Source organism: Odontomachus brunneus, unplaced genomic scaffold (genome assembly GCF_010583005.1).
Source record: "Odontomachus brunneus isolate Ranch 3 - 2012 unplaced genomic scaffold, Obru_v1 Obru_scaffold_109, whole genome shotgun sequence".
Lineage (NCBI taxonomy): Eukaryota > Metazoa > Arthropoda > Insecta > Hymenoptera > Formicidae > Odontomachus > Odontomachus brunneus.
The window spans coordinates 636,908-654,368 of NW_022639559.1; the positions used below are offsets into that span (position 1 = coordinate 636,908).

The 17,461-nt window shown below is 33.0% G+C and overlaps 1 protein-coding gene across 9 annotated transcripts in view; it reads left to right on the top strand.

Moving 5' to 3' along the window:
- Positions 1–17,461, top strand: part of LOC116849243 (potassium/sodium hyperpolarization-activated cyclic nucleotide-gated channel 2) — a 391,135-nt gene that overhangs the window by 239,526 nt on the left and 134,148 nt on the right. The window lies entirely within an intron of this gene.

Consider the following 17,461-nt stretch of genomic DNA (forward strand, 5'->3'; position numbering starts at 1 on the left):
TATTAGCTTTAGCAATCAAATCAAATTGCAACAAAAATTTGTTTAAAGGAGCACCCCTATCAAAGACATCCGACTGTAATTTATAGCCTAAATCATTTCTCTCTCTATTTTCTACACAACTTAGCTGGGAGTTTTCATGTCCTCGTTCGGACAAACGATCTCGCAGCTCCTGAAGCTCCTGCCGATCTTTTTCTCTTTCCTCGCGCATTCCCCGGAGCTCTTGCAATACAGCTTGCAGCATCGTAGCATCCTGAGAATGAACTGCTTCAAGTTCCTGAGCCATCGTCGTTTGTCCTCGCGTTTTCCTCGGCGTATTTATCATTGCGACATTTTTCGCTTTATCGAAACGAAAAGAAAATTCACACGCGTTGTTCAAATCCCGGCTGAGCCCCCAAAATGTTGCACTCGCGAGTCGAGAACGTCGCACTCGCGGACGCGGAGGAAATAAACAACTCGTTATAGAAAAGAAAAGAACTTTAATGTGAAAACTAGATTCTCGACAGAGTCACACGTCTGGCTCGCGCGCTAGCCTCTCTCTCTCTCTCTCAGCTGTTGTTTGTCAACCGCTCCATGACAACCGTACTCCGGCTCAGGATTCGCATGCATCCTGAACGCCGTGAATGTTGCGCATGCAACAATATGTTATATTTAAGATATCCATATATCATATAACTCATCTCGTAAGACGAGTATTTATATGGACACAGTGTGAAAAAGGCAGAGAGAGATAAGCAGATCTTTTTGTTACAATATAAATAAACTTAATTTAATTTGTAAACTTTTCTGCAGAATTATATACATAGCTATTGTTCTTATCTATTTTTAGTAAAATTGTTTTCTAAAATAATTTTAATTGTCTTTTTTTCTAAGTTCTTTTATTCTTTATTTTTCAGTAAAATTAATTATTGAAACAATGTACATAAATTTGCTTGTCGTGAACGTTGTTTATTATTTATTAACGTGGTATTTATTAATTATTTTCGTTGTGTTATCTTCTTTTCTCAGAATTTTTATTAATTTATTTTCTTCTCATCTATTTTTTTGTTAAGATTTTTATTAAATTTTACTAAGGTATATGTGTAATTAAATAAAATTTTGATTGGATACAAAAAATTTGTTGAGTTTTTAATTTTCATAGATGTGTTTTTTAAACACATTTTTATTACTTTTTGTTGCATACAAGTTTAGATTTGTCTCATATTGGAAATTTTTTTATCTTTGTCATAATATATATCCGTAGTCTACGCTTTCGAAAAACTAATTTGAAAGATATATGAAAAGCTTTAAGTCTCAATTGGTTTATTAGTTTCAGAGTTTTCTTCAATGTCACATTGAAAAAACTAATTTTGAGATAAACGCATTTAACCTTTTTGTGCTTTAAAAAAAATCTGTTATGAATAGAATTAAAATTAGTACTTTTCTAAGAAATTTGGGGGCCGCTGATTATATATCTGAAATAAAAATAGCAAAATTCAAAATTACGAATCCAATATGGCGGGTATAAAAGAAGAAATTTAGATGTTCATTGCTTATATAGAGTTTTTGAAGCCGCTGATTGTAAATCTGAGTTAAAATAACAAAATTTAAAATGATGAATGCAATATGGTGTATGTAAAAGAAGAAATTTAGTCAAATTTGGATGTTAATTGTTTGTACAGAGTCACTTTTTTCAAATTGAAAGAGTTTAGAACGAATTGAAATAAACATAAAAGTCCCATATCGTTTTGCGATATACATAATAAATCTCGAGATATTAATTAAAAAAGATTACGCGGAATTTGGTAGATGAGTTGTAGTGGCGCCGTTTACTATTGTATGCTTATACATTAGGTCAAACTGTAACGAGGAACTTTGGTCCCGTTACTATCATTCCGTTTTCGTTCTTCTGTTCTTGCAATTGCAAGAAGTCATTAATGACCCTTTACGTTTTTGTGACACAATAGTTTGTTAGTTTCGTTTTGTATTGTAAATATGTAAATATATATATATATATATATATATATATATATATATATATATATATATATATTTATACGAGAACAAGACTGGTTAAAACTTAGCGGATGAATCGCCCAATAGTATCACTAACCGCCGCTACGCGGCGCAGGCCAGGCACTGAGCTGGCCTCAAAGTTAAATCACGTCGAACTCCAGGATGAAAGGGGGATCTGCGAGGCTTCCAGCACCGAATTCACCGCCGATCTCCGAGGAGACCGGCACGAGAGAGTGACTCCGAGAACTCAGTCTGACGAGAACGAGTCAAGATTTGACCGTAACTCCAAAGGTACACACCGTTCCCGATGACGACGAGTCAAGATTTAACGGCCGCTCGCTACCAGGGAGAGCGCGTCGAGATTCAACCGTTTCTCTAAGACACACTGTTCCTGATGACGACAAGTCGAGATTCGACTGCTGTTCGCTACCGAGGAGAGCGCGTCGAGATTTGACCGTTTCTCTAAGACACGTCGTTCCTAACAACGACGTTTGACCGCCGCTCGCGTCTAGGAGAGCGAGTCGAGATTCGACCATTTCTCCAAGATACCGTTCCTATCGCCGATGTGTTGAGATTCGACCACCATCCGAGACTTTTGAGAACGCCTCCTGACGACAACGAATCAACTCGAAACGCCCGCTACGCATTGCAATACGGCAACGACGGCAAAGACACATCTGGTGTACCTCTTATATACCTCTCATATACACCTGATATATTCTCGTATATTTCTGGTATATAGTAGATTAAGTGATTCTCTGATATATCTCTTTTGTATAACTTTGATATACAGGGTCATCGAAAAGTATCGGACCCCCCTAATATCTTCAGTTAGAATGCATTTTGGAGAAAATTTCCAATAGCAAAGTTTGGTTTTAAGCGGGGAGTAAGATGATGACCTTGACTTTGACCTTGACCATGTCCTTCAAGGTCATTTCAAGGTCAACCTTATTTTTTTAAATGGAACCTCCTACATTTTATTGCATATTCTTATAGCTTATCTCGAGAGCCTTCCAAAACAATAGAATAAAACATTTTTTCCTTAAGTATTTTTTTAAATTTTGCGAGCTGTTTGTTTTCGTCCACGAGGTGACTGCTGCTCGCTAAGAAGAAGACAGCACTGCATCAAAGATTAAAATCAGTGATCCGTATTGTTTGCTCAAGAGCTCGTACATTGGTGCTTGCGAGAGTGAGAGAATAAAGATCGGCCCCGCCAACGCTTTCGGGCAGATTCCCGCTAACGCCTTCGGACATCACGCATTCGAGCAGCTTCTCGCGATCACTTTCGAGCAGTATTCCGCCGTAGCTTACTAGCACCACCGCTTGAAGCCGTATAACTTTGCTATTGGACATTTTTCCAAAATGCATTCTTACTAAAAATATTAGGGGGATTCAACTTTTCGATTAATGTATTTTTTTTAAACCAATTAATTGGTCTCATTATTCCGCGCATAAAAATATTAAGGTTATGATTACTGAAAACTAAATAATATTTTACAAGATATTTTACATTTTGTGTCAAAAAATTGTTAACTTCAAACCTTTATAATTCAAAAAGTACTTAATGAAAAAATGTTTTATTCTAGCATTTTGGAAAGCTCTCGAGATAAGCTATAATAATATGCAATAAAATGTAGGGGGTTTCATTAAAAAAAATAAGGTTGACCTTGAAATGACCTTGAAGGACATGGTCAAGGTCAAAGTCAAGGTCATCATCTTACTCCCCGCTTGAAACTATACAACTTTGCTACTGGACATTTTCTCCAAAATGCATTCTAACTGAAGATATTAGGGGCGTCCGATACTTTTCGATGACTCTGTATAGTAGATTAAGAATAAACAGCGTTAAGCAAGTAACCTCGAATATCGTTCTCTCACACAACCTTGGCTCCGTTCTTCCAAACACGAACTTGGACTCCGCCGAGTTGATCTAGGCATCGCAATGAAGTGACATCGTTACAAAACTGAACAAAAAAGTACTCTATCATTTTGCAAATGACTACATCAGTGTATCTTGGAGATTTTTATATATTAATTCAAGAAAATTTGTGCATTATCATGCACAATCCTGTAACAATTTTCTTTCGTGAATAATTAAAATTGTGACTTAAAACACTCTGTATTTTTTTTTTCGAGAGAAAGAGAGAGAAAGAGAGATCGCTGACCTACCATACTTTTATTTTAGAAATTTGAATAAAATTGTAGTAAAAATTTAAAATAATAATTTAAAATAATAGATTTCATATAAGGGCTACAAGCACCTTTTAAACGCACTCATTGTCCACTACAGGGGGCCTATTACGATTCTTTAACGAATTTTCTCACTTTTCGTATTATCATCTCACTGGTCATTGTATTATTTTAACACTGATCACCCAATTATGAAACTGTTGAGTGAAAATGTGAAATAACTAGGCATTTCCGGTCTAGTGATTTCATATTTTCATGAAAAAGGTCCGCCTATAGTGCACCCGATATGCAGAATAGGATGATACTACAAAATAAATCTCTCGACAACAGCAAAGAAAAAAACTGCTACGAGGAAAAGGAATACGCCAAATCATTACATTATTAGTTTGCAATAAATCGCTGCAAGAAAGACTGAATTGTCAAAATGAATAATAAGCACACCAACAGTCATCTCATGTTTCAAACTCCACTAATCTTCATGTCGGTAACAGAAATAAATAAATAAATAAATATAAATAAATATAATTATATAGATATAAATAAATATTATGTGAGAGAGAAAAAGAGAGTAATGCTAGATTAAAAAAAGTGAAGTTAAATATTTATAAATGAAGTTAAAATTTGTTAATTTTTATAAAAAAGATGCAGAGAGAGAATAATGAACATAACAGAGAAACAAAAAAGGAGTCTAGAAAGGCATCCCGTAATCTTCTTTTTATTCTTTGCATTACATTATCCCGATGCTTTATAACTAAACTACCATTAAATTTTCCATTGTACGGAATAAACTCGTTCTTTTCGTTACTGCTTCTCGATTTTATCTTTTCGCCATGAAATTTCGTGTCGAGTTTGTTCACGCGAATAATTTCGTATTTTCGCGAGGTGAGATTAATTGTAATCATCATTTTCACCCAATCAGAGAACCGTAATAAGCTCCCAGATCAAAATCTGCTATTCCGTACATACTGTTGATGGTTGTCGATATAGTTTTGTAGTTATGTAGCTTTTATATTGGCCAGTTTATTTATCAACGTGATCCTCTCTTCTATAAATTAGCCGAGCGAGACAGAGAAACGTTTGAGGAGATTGCCAGTATGCTTAACAATTGCATTTTTTGAAAAGTTTAGATAACTATATTTGATAAAAAATATTAAATTTAAAGATATACTAATCGTTTTATATGTAACTTTAATTTTTCTCTTTAAAACAAGCCAAGGTACAGTGGGTCAGGAGACCAGTAAAATTGGTCAAAATTAACATCTTGTAAAATATGTGAAGATATGTAACACCGTTACACTTATATAAGGTTCTCGGCATCGCTCATTCCATTTCTGATGTTAAAATTTTGAAATTCGAAATGGCGATTTCAATATGGCAGACCAAAATGCGAAATGTGACTTGATTTGATTGGATAAAACATGGTACTTGGGATTTTTGAGGTCACTGAATCCGAATCTGATATTATATTTTTAAAATTCAAGATGGCGGATGCAATATGATGGACCGAATGCAAATAGTGACTTTATTTGGGTAAAACTCGATAATTGGGAGTTCTTGAGGTCACCGAATACAAATTTAAATTCAAAATAGTACATCTAATTTGACAAAAGATCAAAAGAGTCAGCCAGTTTGAATATTTTAGTTTAGTTGAATATTTATAGTTTGAATATTTTAGTATTGAGATTTGAATGTAGTGATCCCGAGTATCTACCAATTTTCATAACGATCGGAGCACTTTTAGCATTTCTGTCCACCATTTTGAATCCGACATTTTAAATTTTTAAATTCTATTCAAATTCTAAATTCTGTTGAAATTCGAATTCAGCGACCCCGAAAATCTACCAGTACCAAGTTGTACAACGATCGAAGTACTTTTTTCCGTCCGCCATTTTGGATCCGCCATTTTGAATTTCTAAATCTTAAGTTTGGATTCGAAGTTTGGATTCCGAAAACCTACAGATACGTAATTTCACGACAATAAGAGACTTTTGGTTTTTAGTTACTTTCTTAGATCTACTGATGCATTTTGCACAGACATGAAGCGTGTACGCAGTATTTCGCGAATATCTCCATAAATTATGAACGGTGGCAACTGATTTTATAGAATACATATAAACAAACCCCATGGTACCTTAAACGTAAAGATATGCGCGTTGCAACTTTGCGCAATTTTTATTGCGTCAAAAATAAAAAGTACAGTCCCTCCGGAACTTTTTTCTGGCTACGCCACTGTGGCTAGATGAAAAAGATTACATAGTAACGAGATTGAAAATCACCGATAAATTCTGAATAGAAATTGGATATCAGAACTATCTAGTACTTATACAATTATAGTTACAATTATTAATTAAGTGAATTAATTAAGTTAATTAGTTATTTTTTTGTATCTAGCTATTAGATAATTTTTCTGGTATAGCCACTAGGAGAAGTAAGCGTTACATTCCTAGCTAGTAACGATGTAAGACCCAATTTTTCTGTGTCATTACTAGATAATCACTAAATTCAATTTCTGCTTGGGTATATTTGTTGGAGACACGAAAGGGTTAAAGTTTTGGAATTAAATTTTAAGCAGAATCAATATATTTACCATTAATTTGCTATTCTTGGACCATCTAACAATCCTTCAAGTTCTTCATTAAAATCCTGATTTGCTTTTTGTTTTATTTTTTAGCCACTCTAGCATTTTTCGACGTGAAACTCACTTTGCACTCTACTGAGTTCAGTCGTGCGCGCCTCATGTGTCTTTCCTCTTTAAATGTAGTTTTGTTATTTCCTCTTCATGTATAGTTTCGTTATTTTTTCAATTTCAATTATTTCTCATCATATGGAGAACATATCAGATTGTTTTATTGCTCTCATTCAAAAAAGCGTGCACTCAAATAAGCTGTAAGAATAACAATTTTTACTTTGCTGTATAAATGTTTAGGAGCAATTTGTCATATAACCGCATTGTAGCTCTTATTATTATTTTCAGTGTAATCTCCAACACATCTTTCTAATAAATCAAGTTTAGTTTAATCTTTATAAAGAAAGATATACAAAATTGAAAGTTTGGGAACTGTTATTCAAGTGAGAAAATGTTACATATTCTTATGTATTTTGAGTCGTAGAATTTGAAAATGACTATAAAAATTAGGGCGTGGAAAACGTGGGAAATTAAGAAAAATAGGGAAAAAACGTGACATCGTAAAAAAACCTCTGGATGTAATTTTTTATGTTTATTCTTATCTTTTTTGCGTTATTTTTTTCTTATTTTGTGTCGCAGAATCTTGAGTTAACTATTTGGAGGTACTCAATATATGTACAGAGTGTGCAAAAAGTTCGGGCTCGGCGAAATATTTTTTCTCCTTCTTATAGTGCTGTACGCTTAGTAGTGTGTACGCGTTCACGTGTTTATTGCACAATACGTAGTGTGCCTTCCCCTGCACATCTAAAGTGGCAGCATCCAAAATGTTACACCAATTCCTAGTGTTGCGGAGCTATGAGTGTTGTTTGTGACCAGGGAGCTTATTATGGTTCTGTGAAGTGAAAATGCAAAAAGTGAGCGAATTTACTAGATGTTAACCAATGAAATTATAAATATTCTAGTAAATTCGCTCACTTTTCGCTCACTTTTTACTTCTTACACGGATGTAATAAGCTCCCTGATTCCCTTTTTCCCTCGATCTTACCAGTGAGAATAATTTTGAGGAGGTTCTGGATCCTCGTAATATATATAAGCTAAGTAAGCTGTACCTTGTTTGACTGTATCTAGTAACTACCGGCGGGTGTTAGCTCGATGTAAAACTTCTGCGTTAGTTACCTGTTCTACCCAGGAGATTTTTAAGAGTCTTTTTAGTATCCACATTCTGAAGGCTTATATTCTATTAAGGTATTTGACTTTACGAGACCAGGTTTCTATCTCATATAACAATATTGGCCATATATAACATTTGACTACGTAGTTTGAGATTCAAAGGTATCTCCCAACGCAGAAGATAATTATTAAATTTAACTAAGGTATTTCTGGCCCCATTACTACTCTCATCTTGACTTCTCCATCGCTATCCCACTTGTCGTTAAGTGTAGAGCCTAAATATTTGAATTGGTTTACTCTTTCAATTGGTTGATCATCTATGAAGAGATTTGCATTTTCATGTGATTATAATCATTAGCTTGGTTTTGTTTACGTTGATACGAAGACCATGTTCTTTTCTTGCTGTGTTGATGGTGTTCACGGTTGTAAATCTTGGATATTTTCAGACAATATCGCCTTGTCATCTGCATATCGTAGATTGCATATCGTTAATTGGACTTATTTATTTTTATTCCTGTTGATTAGTCATGAAGTGTTAGCTGAACTATTTTCTCCAGATATTAAATAGAAGTGATGAGAATATATATCCTCTTGACGGACCCCTTTGGCAATCCTCATGTTGTTTGTTTTCGAGACTTTGTCCAATTTGAGGTTTGCTGTTTGGCTTCAGTATAGTTTATATATTATCCGGATGTCCTTTTTCTCAATGCCTGTTTCTTGTAAAATCGGTAATAGTTGATCGTATGTTGTCCAATGCTTTTTGATAATCAGTAAAGCATATAAATACATCTTTTCATTGATTATAGCATTTTTGTAGTAACAGCTGCATGCAGTAAAGTGCTTCGCGTGTACCTAGGTTATTTTTGAAACCAAACTGAATGTCACCTGATTTTTTTTTGCATTTGCGTAAATTCTCTTATGGATTATTCAGGAAGGCTTTGAGTGCGTGACTCTTGAGGCTCATGAGGCTGATGGTGCTTTTCGCATGTTCTAGCATTGGGTTTTCTGGTAGGGGTTTAAACTCGGGTATTATGGCCATACTGGAAAGATGGCCATAGGTTGTAATTTCTCTAATAATTGCAAAACATTGCGTTTGTGTAATTAGTCACAAAGATAATCGATTATCGTAGTATATGTGCGTATATTTTTCAAAGTAGCAAGATTATGAATATTATACTTTATTTTTATTTTCGACTACCTAAAATTAAAATTTCTCATGTGTCCATTAAAACTTGTTTAACGTCGAATAAATTACAGTTAAACTATCACAATCAACGTTAGATATATAAGGTAGGTACGTAAATTGTAATATAATATGCATTTTTATTTTTGTTTTCACTATTTGTTTATAAGTATTATTATAACCGTCTTTCACTCACATTTTGGGTAAAATAACCCACTATCATTCTAACATTTATAAAACGAAAGTCGTTATATTTAAAAAATTACATTAAACATTATAATAATTAAATCTTATGTACAATATGTTTTGATCAAAAATTGGATTTAGAATTTAATGCTGCAATTCTAAGCAGAATCGTAAGTCTGGTAACTTGTTCTCGTAAAATTCGTCAAAATTTATGAGTAGATTTACAAGTCTATGTAATATCATATGTCATACAATCACTTGTAAATATCGTAAATTACATAAAATCGTAGATATTTACGAATAATTGTATGGCATATGATATTGCATAGACTTGTAAATTTATTCATAAGTTCTGACGAATTTTACGAGAACAACCCAAATAGCCAAATCTGCGCGAGATTTTGCGCAGAGTCTATCAACAGTGTCTGTAGACAGAATGGCAACACAGATTGCACACAGAATCTGTTCTGACGACAAATTGGTGACACTGCGCGCAGAACCTGCCGACATACTCTGACGACAGACTGGCGGCAGATTGCGCGCAGATTCTGTTTCCTAGATAGGCTATTTAATTCTATTAAGGGCCATATTTACGCCATTAAATGGGGTAGTTTCATTATGTAAAACTCTGAGAGAAGTCAAGATAATTATATTGTGCAATAATTATACACATATACACAATAAAAAACAAATTTTACTTTTTAAAATTGTATTATACATTTTTTATAAAAAAGCAACAATAATAGAGAAATAACGAGTACAGGTATAGAATTGTATAACAGTTAAATGGTCAGTTTAAATGGCCATTTAAAGGCGTACACATGCCATTCCTGGTAAAAATTGTTCTCATAATTTTTCATACATTTCTCATATTATTCCCAGCATTGGACATTCCCAGCATTATTTATATTGGACAGCACAATGTCCAAAATCGGGTCATAAGATGTCTTTAAGACATTTTTAAGACATCTTTAAGACAAATTTATAAGGTATTGTCTTAAAGATGTCCTAAAGACTCTTTAAGAGTTCTAAAGAGTTTTATGACTCGATTTTGGACTGTCTAGGTTATTATTATTTTTTTTAAATATCATTATGTCATTAAATCTGAATGATTGAACCGTCATGCAATAAGTACTGAAGGCAGCAGCACCGAATAAAATATATAGTCCCGCCATGTAAATAACTTTTACAGAATTTTTGCGATAGTTTATTTGAAAATATATCCCATACAGCACCAAATGTCTGAAATACATTCCATAGACGTTCCAGAGACAATGTGATATCTCTGGAATGTCTCTGGGATGTATTTTGGACATTTGTCCGAATTGTATGGATATCATGCTTCGATTTGATAAAATTTAATACAATCTGAACTGGGCGATCGACCAAATTAATTTGCACATGTAAAAGCACAGTATTTTATTAGCATGATGGAAAAATGTCATTATCTGCTGTTTTATTGCAATGGTTTTCTATACAGTCTCTGATAGAAAATTAATTTCGAATTATCGTGCCGGTCTCTCTTACATTATTTATACGTTAAACGGTTTCGTCTATATTTTGCAGTTTAAAAGGGGAACAAACAAGATTTTTCTTCCTTAAACCTTAAGTAGGCAATACAAAGCACTTTTTATCAAGTGAGAAGTTGGCGTAGTGTCTAAGGCGACGGACGATTATCCAAAAGATGTCTTCGGTTCAAGTTTCACCAAAGAAAATCTTAAAAATTATGAAAAAATAATATAGAAAAATTTTTCTTTTATTGTATTTCACGAGTATTTATGAGAAAGCGCTCATTCTATGAATAATTATAAAAAATTATGAGAAAATTTTCTACCAAAGATTTAATTGAAGAACCTACGAAACGATAGGATTTGCGCGCAATTTGTCGTCATTCTGCTGTAACGTATATAAAGTCTGCGTGCATACTGCTGACATCTACAAAGTCTGCGTGCATACTGTTGTAAGTTTGCTGTCACTGTATTGCCCACTGTAAGAACCTGTCGGCAGGTTCTGGCGAAAATCTAACAACTTACTGGTTCGATAGATGACTATCTGACGACAGGGTCTTTTCGAATCTGATGTCAATCTGACGTCAGTCTACACTCAATTTGCTTAATGGGAAGTTACGAAACTTACGATTCTGCTTAGAATTGCAGCATAAGTTTTGTAATAGAGATTTCTATTTTATATGTGTATTATACTTTTCACAAATAATATGTATTAAATATCCTATACTAAAATGAATATGACAAATTATATTTTTTATAAAATTATTTTATAAAATAATAGGTACAAAATCTTGAACATAAAATATATTTGGGTTATCTATTCCTTATGGCCATCTTGTCTTAAATATTTAGGTAAGATGGCCAATGCTCATGTTTTGATATTTTTGTAAATAATTTCATTGAAGTATTTTCCTTTTAACTCCGATAGTATTATGTACTGTAGGCTTCAGTGAAGTAATATGCCAAACGCTATTAAGAAATAGCAATAAGAAATATATTTTTTTACATTTTAAAAAAGTATATATATCTTATCCGAGTTTACCCTATAGTGACGAAGATGGAGGTTAACCAATCAGCGGGAATGTTACCAGTGTTATAAATTTATAATTATAAATTTAAAAAGATGGCACAACTTTTTGGTGTTTACCAGCTTGAATACCTCCGCATGTATGTTGTCTTATCCTGGCGCTTTCCTGTTTTTAAGTGTTAAAAGCACATAAATCGCTTCTGATACTAGTATTGGTGGGCCGGATACATTATTGGAAATAATGCCTGGAGCCACTGATCGTATATCGTCAGATTTTGGATATATTCTTCCCATACATTACAAATATCTTAGAGGTCTGTTAAAACTTTGTTATTTTTTGTGATTTTTGAAATGTTTTATTTTCTTAAAAGTGTTAGTAATCGCTTTTAATTTTTTATGAAAGTTGAAAGCATCGTGTTTTGCATGCAGTTCTTCGATTTCTCTACATTGATTCGCAATCCATAAGTTCTTTGCTTCTTTAATTTTACGATAAATATTCCGATGTATTTATATTTTTGCCTGGTGATAAAAAATATATTCCACACGTATGTTTAAAAAATGTCTTAAAGGCGTCTTAACCACTTCGCGGACAGAGAAAATCAGCATCAACTGACTCAAAAATGGCAAAATTAAAATATTATGATTATTTGTTTTTTATAAAAGTCAATAAAGTACTTTTCGAGTCGTTGAATACGAATTTGATATCAAAATTTGAAAGTTCAAATTAATTTCAGATTCGAAATCAGCGACCCTAAAAATTCTCAATTACCGAGTTTTATCCAAATCAAGTTATTTTTCGTATTTTGGTCCGCTATATTAAACCGGTCATCTTGAATTTCGAAATTTTAAGCTAAGATTCTAAATCAGTGACCCCAAAAACTCCCGAGTACCGAGTTTCATCTAACTCTTCACTTTTCCATCTGATCCGCCATATTGGATCCAATATCTCGAATTTAACAAAACTAACTTCAGATTCGAAAACAGCGACCTCAAAAACTCCCGATTATCAAGTTTCATACCCAGTAAGCAATCTGCGCGCAGACTGACGTCAGACTGTCGACAGGATCTGTCGAATCCGAGCAGGATCTGTCGACAGATCCATAGACATCTGCGTCCCCAATCTGCCGCCAGACTGTTGACAGGGTCTGCGAACAGACTCTGACGACAGACTGGCGGCAGATTGCGCGCAGAGCCTGTCGACAGACTATGACGGCAGATTGGCTGCAGATTGCGCGCAGATCCTGTCGTTTCGTAGGTTCTTCAATTAAATTTTCTCATAATTTTTCATAATTACTCATAGAATAAGCGCTTTCTCATAAATACTCATAAAATACTATGACAAAAAAAATTTTTCTACATTATTTTTTCATAATTTTTAATATTTTCTCTAGTGAGATTCGAACTTGAACTGAAGACATCTTTTGGATAATCGTCCGTCGCCTTAGACACTACGCCAATTCCTCACTTGATAAAAAGCGCTTTGTATTGTCTATTTAAAGTTTAAGGAAGAAAAATATTATAGTTTGTTCGCCTTTTAAGCCGCAAAATATAGACGAAACCGTTTAGCGTATAAATAATGTAAGAGACTGGTACGATAATTCGAAATTAATTTTCTACCAAGGAATGTATAGAAAATTACTGCAATAAAACAGCAGATAATGACATTTTTCTATCATGTTAATAAAATACTGTACTTTTACATGTGCGAATTAATTTGGTCGATCGTCCCGTTCAGATTGTATTAAGTTTTATCAAAATCGAAGCATGATATATTTTTAAATAAACCATCAAAAAAATTCTGTAAAAGTTATTTACATAGCGAGACTAATATTTTATTCGGTGCTGCTGCCTTGAATGCTATTGCATGACGGTTAAATCGGATTTAATTACATAACAACATTTAAAAAAATAATAAGATGGGAAATTGTATGAAAAATTATGAGAACAATTTTTACCAGGAATGACATGTGTACGCCTTTAAATGGCCATTTAACCCTTGTACTATTCTATACTTGTACTCGTTATTTCTCTATTATTGTTGTTTTTTTATAAAAAATGTGTAATATAATTTTAAAATATAAACATTGTTTTTTATTGTGTATATGTGTACAATTATTGCACAATATAATTATCTTGACTTCTCTGCAGCATAGTGTGTATGTGAAACTGCCCCATTTAATAACGTACATATGGCCCTTAATAGAATTAAATAGCCTATCTAGGAAATAGAATCTGCACGCAATCTACCGTCAGTCTGTCGTCAGAATCTGTCGACAGGCTCTGCGCGCAGTCTGTCACCAATCTGTCGTCAGAGACTGCTAAAACAGTTTCTGTGTGCAGTCTGTTGCCATTCTGTCAACAGATACTGTTGACAGACTCTGCGTAAAATCTGCTCGCACAGGTTTGGCTATCTGGGTAAAAATCAAATCACTTTTCGCAATTTGGCCCGCCATATTGAACTCACCATTTTAAATTTTCAAATTTAGAGTTTAGATTCGAAATCAGCGACCCTGGGTACTTAGTTTGATGAATATCTTGCTAACCGAAAAAAAAAATAATGTGCACATTAGTGCGTTAATGCCATTTTTAGTACATCTTTTATTTGATGCAAAAGTGCGTCAATGCCAGCGAAGTGTTAAATAAAAGATTGTTAAGATTAAAGAGATAGGTTCTCTATTCAGTATTTTTATAAAAAATCTATAGAATGGGTTAAGTTAGGTTAATTGTTTTTGGGAAGGGAGTGCAAGAGGAAAGCGGAGTTGTTCCCCCATGCATATATTTGTCTATTGTTTACAATATTTCAATCTGTGCAAAACATTGTATGTAAACATTACATTCAATTTACATGTTAACATTACATTCAAAACTTTTTTTGTTAATAACTTTTTAAACAACGAGCGACGTCTAAAATCCATTGAAAAGTATTTAGAAGAGTATCTTCATAATATATGTCAAGGTCAAGGCCATAGAAACTGGGTTCCCTTAACAGGAGTTTTACCGTGGAAAGAAATAATATAGCGTGACGCTTATAGCACGATGTTATTATCATCTCGTTTTGCCAAAAATTGAATTATGGAAACATAACATTATTATTTATAAACATAACATTGGCATCAGGTCGTTCCTCTCTGATGAAGCAGATTGAAATGTTCACGAAACGTGGGAATCAAACAAAGAAAAATCCGCGCGGCTCAAACCCAAAAACCAAATCTAATAAACATTATTATACATGAATGCACTTGGCATTCGATATTCTTTAATTTTCATTACAATATTCTTACAACATTCTTAAATTTTGTAAGAATAATGGGTGGGAGTGAGATAAATTAAAAAATTTTGTATTTTCGAAAAAAATATAAATATAAAGAATACAAAAAAATGATAAAACATTCATAAACATTTTTTCATGTACTTTATTTTCAAAGATATTCGCTAAACATGAAAAACTCCGTTATTCTCGAGGGGTTGTTTTAACTCTTAAACGTGAAGATAGCTAAAAAAATATGGCTCTGATATTTTTTTAATACTCTATAATGTATCCAAAGTCCATCAAAATCAGTATAGTTCCAACAATTTCCTTATTAGTCTTTACGAGCGTCGTATACGTGAAGTATGTCAAAATCTTAGAGGAATTATTAAACAGTAAATTTTTATAGTTTAATAATTTTTAATTTAGTCAATTTACCTTTACGTTGTAATACCGAGGATGGAAATTTCCTTTCTTCCATACAGATAATTCTTGAGAATAATCGTTAGACGATGGATTTGCTTATCCTGTTTAGAATTAGATATCGATGACAACTAGTTAATGTTAATCGTATCCGGCATCGTTTGGTTTAAATTTTAAATCATACTTCCAAGTATCGTTATTCAGCAGTATATCTTTTAAAATTTAAAATATACGATGTGCTTAATGTCATCATTTTCTGCTAGCTGTCATTGATATTTAATCCCAACTCTGAGCAAAATAAATAAGCAAATCCACATTCTAATTATAATTTTCAACCGTTTGTAGCAAATAAATGATAATAAATAAAACATCCTTCCCTTTTTAATATGTATATGATTATAGAAATTTATAGTAGTATATACATATAAAGATCTTAACCTTGTGGGCAGGCGCGGGTAGCATTCAGTGCTGCACTGAATTAACGTATTAATAAGTTTAAATAAGCTAAGGCCGTGTTACATATACGATGAATAAGTTAAAATTACTTTTAAGAATGAAAATAATTTATTTCTTTATTTAGATCCATAGCTGCCAAACTGCAACGTTACTTGTTTGATAACTTATAAATTAAAACCGCAGCACTCAGTATATATTGCTACGCCCATTGGGGGTTAAAGTAGTGTTAAAGACATCTGTCTTTAAGATATCTTAAAACAACGTCTTAAAATAATGTCTTTAAGACATGTCTTTAAAACAATTCAATTTCTAGTTGAAGTGTATAATAAGTATGAAGTGAACGTTTTTGTAAGCTACTTTATTTTTCATAACATAATATTTTACGAGAACTCATAGCAATTGTGCGAAGTGGCGATCTCGACACATATAGTATAACGGCGTAAAAAATTTAGATACCAGGAATTTTTGAGAGTATAGTAAAATTTTTTGTGCCGTTGTATGCCATGTATCGAGATCGGTAGTCGTTACTTTGCACAGTTGCTATGAGTTCTTGTAAAATATTGTTATAAAAAATAAAGCAGCTTACAGAAACGTTCTTCACACTTATTACAGTACGTTTTAAATGGAAATTCAAGATCTCGTAGAGCCTTAAATGGGCATTTCCGATCATTAATTTTCTATTTCAAATTATTTTAAACTTCTCTACCATCTGTATCATTTTGATTCGGTTGGTTTGGAATACTCTGTATATAGTAAATTATATGCATTTATAATCGTGATCTCGGTATTTAAAACATAATATTATATTGATTTATACCAAAGATAACATAGAAATAATCAATTATTATTAACCTTGAAAATTGTTAATTATATTTTGGGAAATAACTTCAGAGCTAGTATAAAGATCACTTTATATAATTAATAATCATCCTACTAGTACAAAGGTCATTTTACACAGTCTATAATGAAAATATGTAGATGTTGGCCAAGAATAGATTTCTATTATTTATTTATTACGTACGCTCCTTCTGTTCTTCAATTCTTTATTTATTTAATATATTTTATGTATAGAATATATTCTATTTAGTGTAAAGATTTGGTTATATAGTAAAAGTACGTGCGAGAAGAGATACGAGGGTGGTCTGAAAAGTTTTCGACCTAACAAAGATACAAGTCATTTTTTCTGAAAATTGTTTTTTATTTTTCAACATAGTCTCCTTGTAAATCTACACACTTCTCCCAGCGATGCTCCCATCTCTGTAACCCGTCGAAATAGTACTCGGCGTTTTTCTCTGCAAAATAATTGTTCACGAAGGTGATTGCCTCTTCATTTGACGAAAATCTCTGTCCTCCGAGCGCAATTTTTAGATGAGGGAACAAAAAGAAGTCGCTTGGGGCTAGATCTGGTGAGTAAGGTGGATGGTCAAGCAGTTCAAACCGTAATTCGTGGATT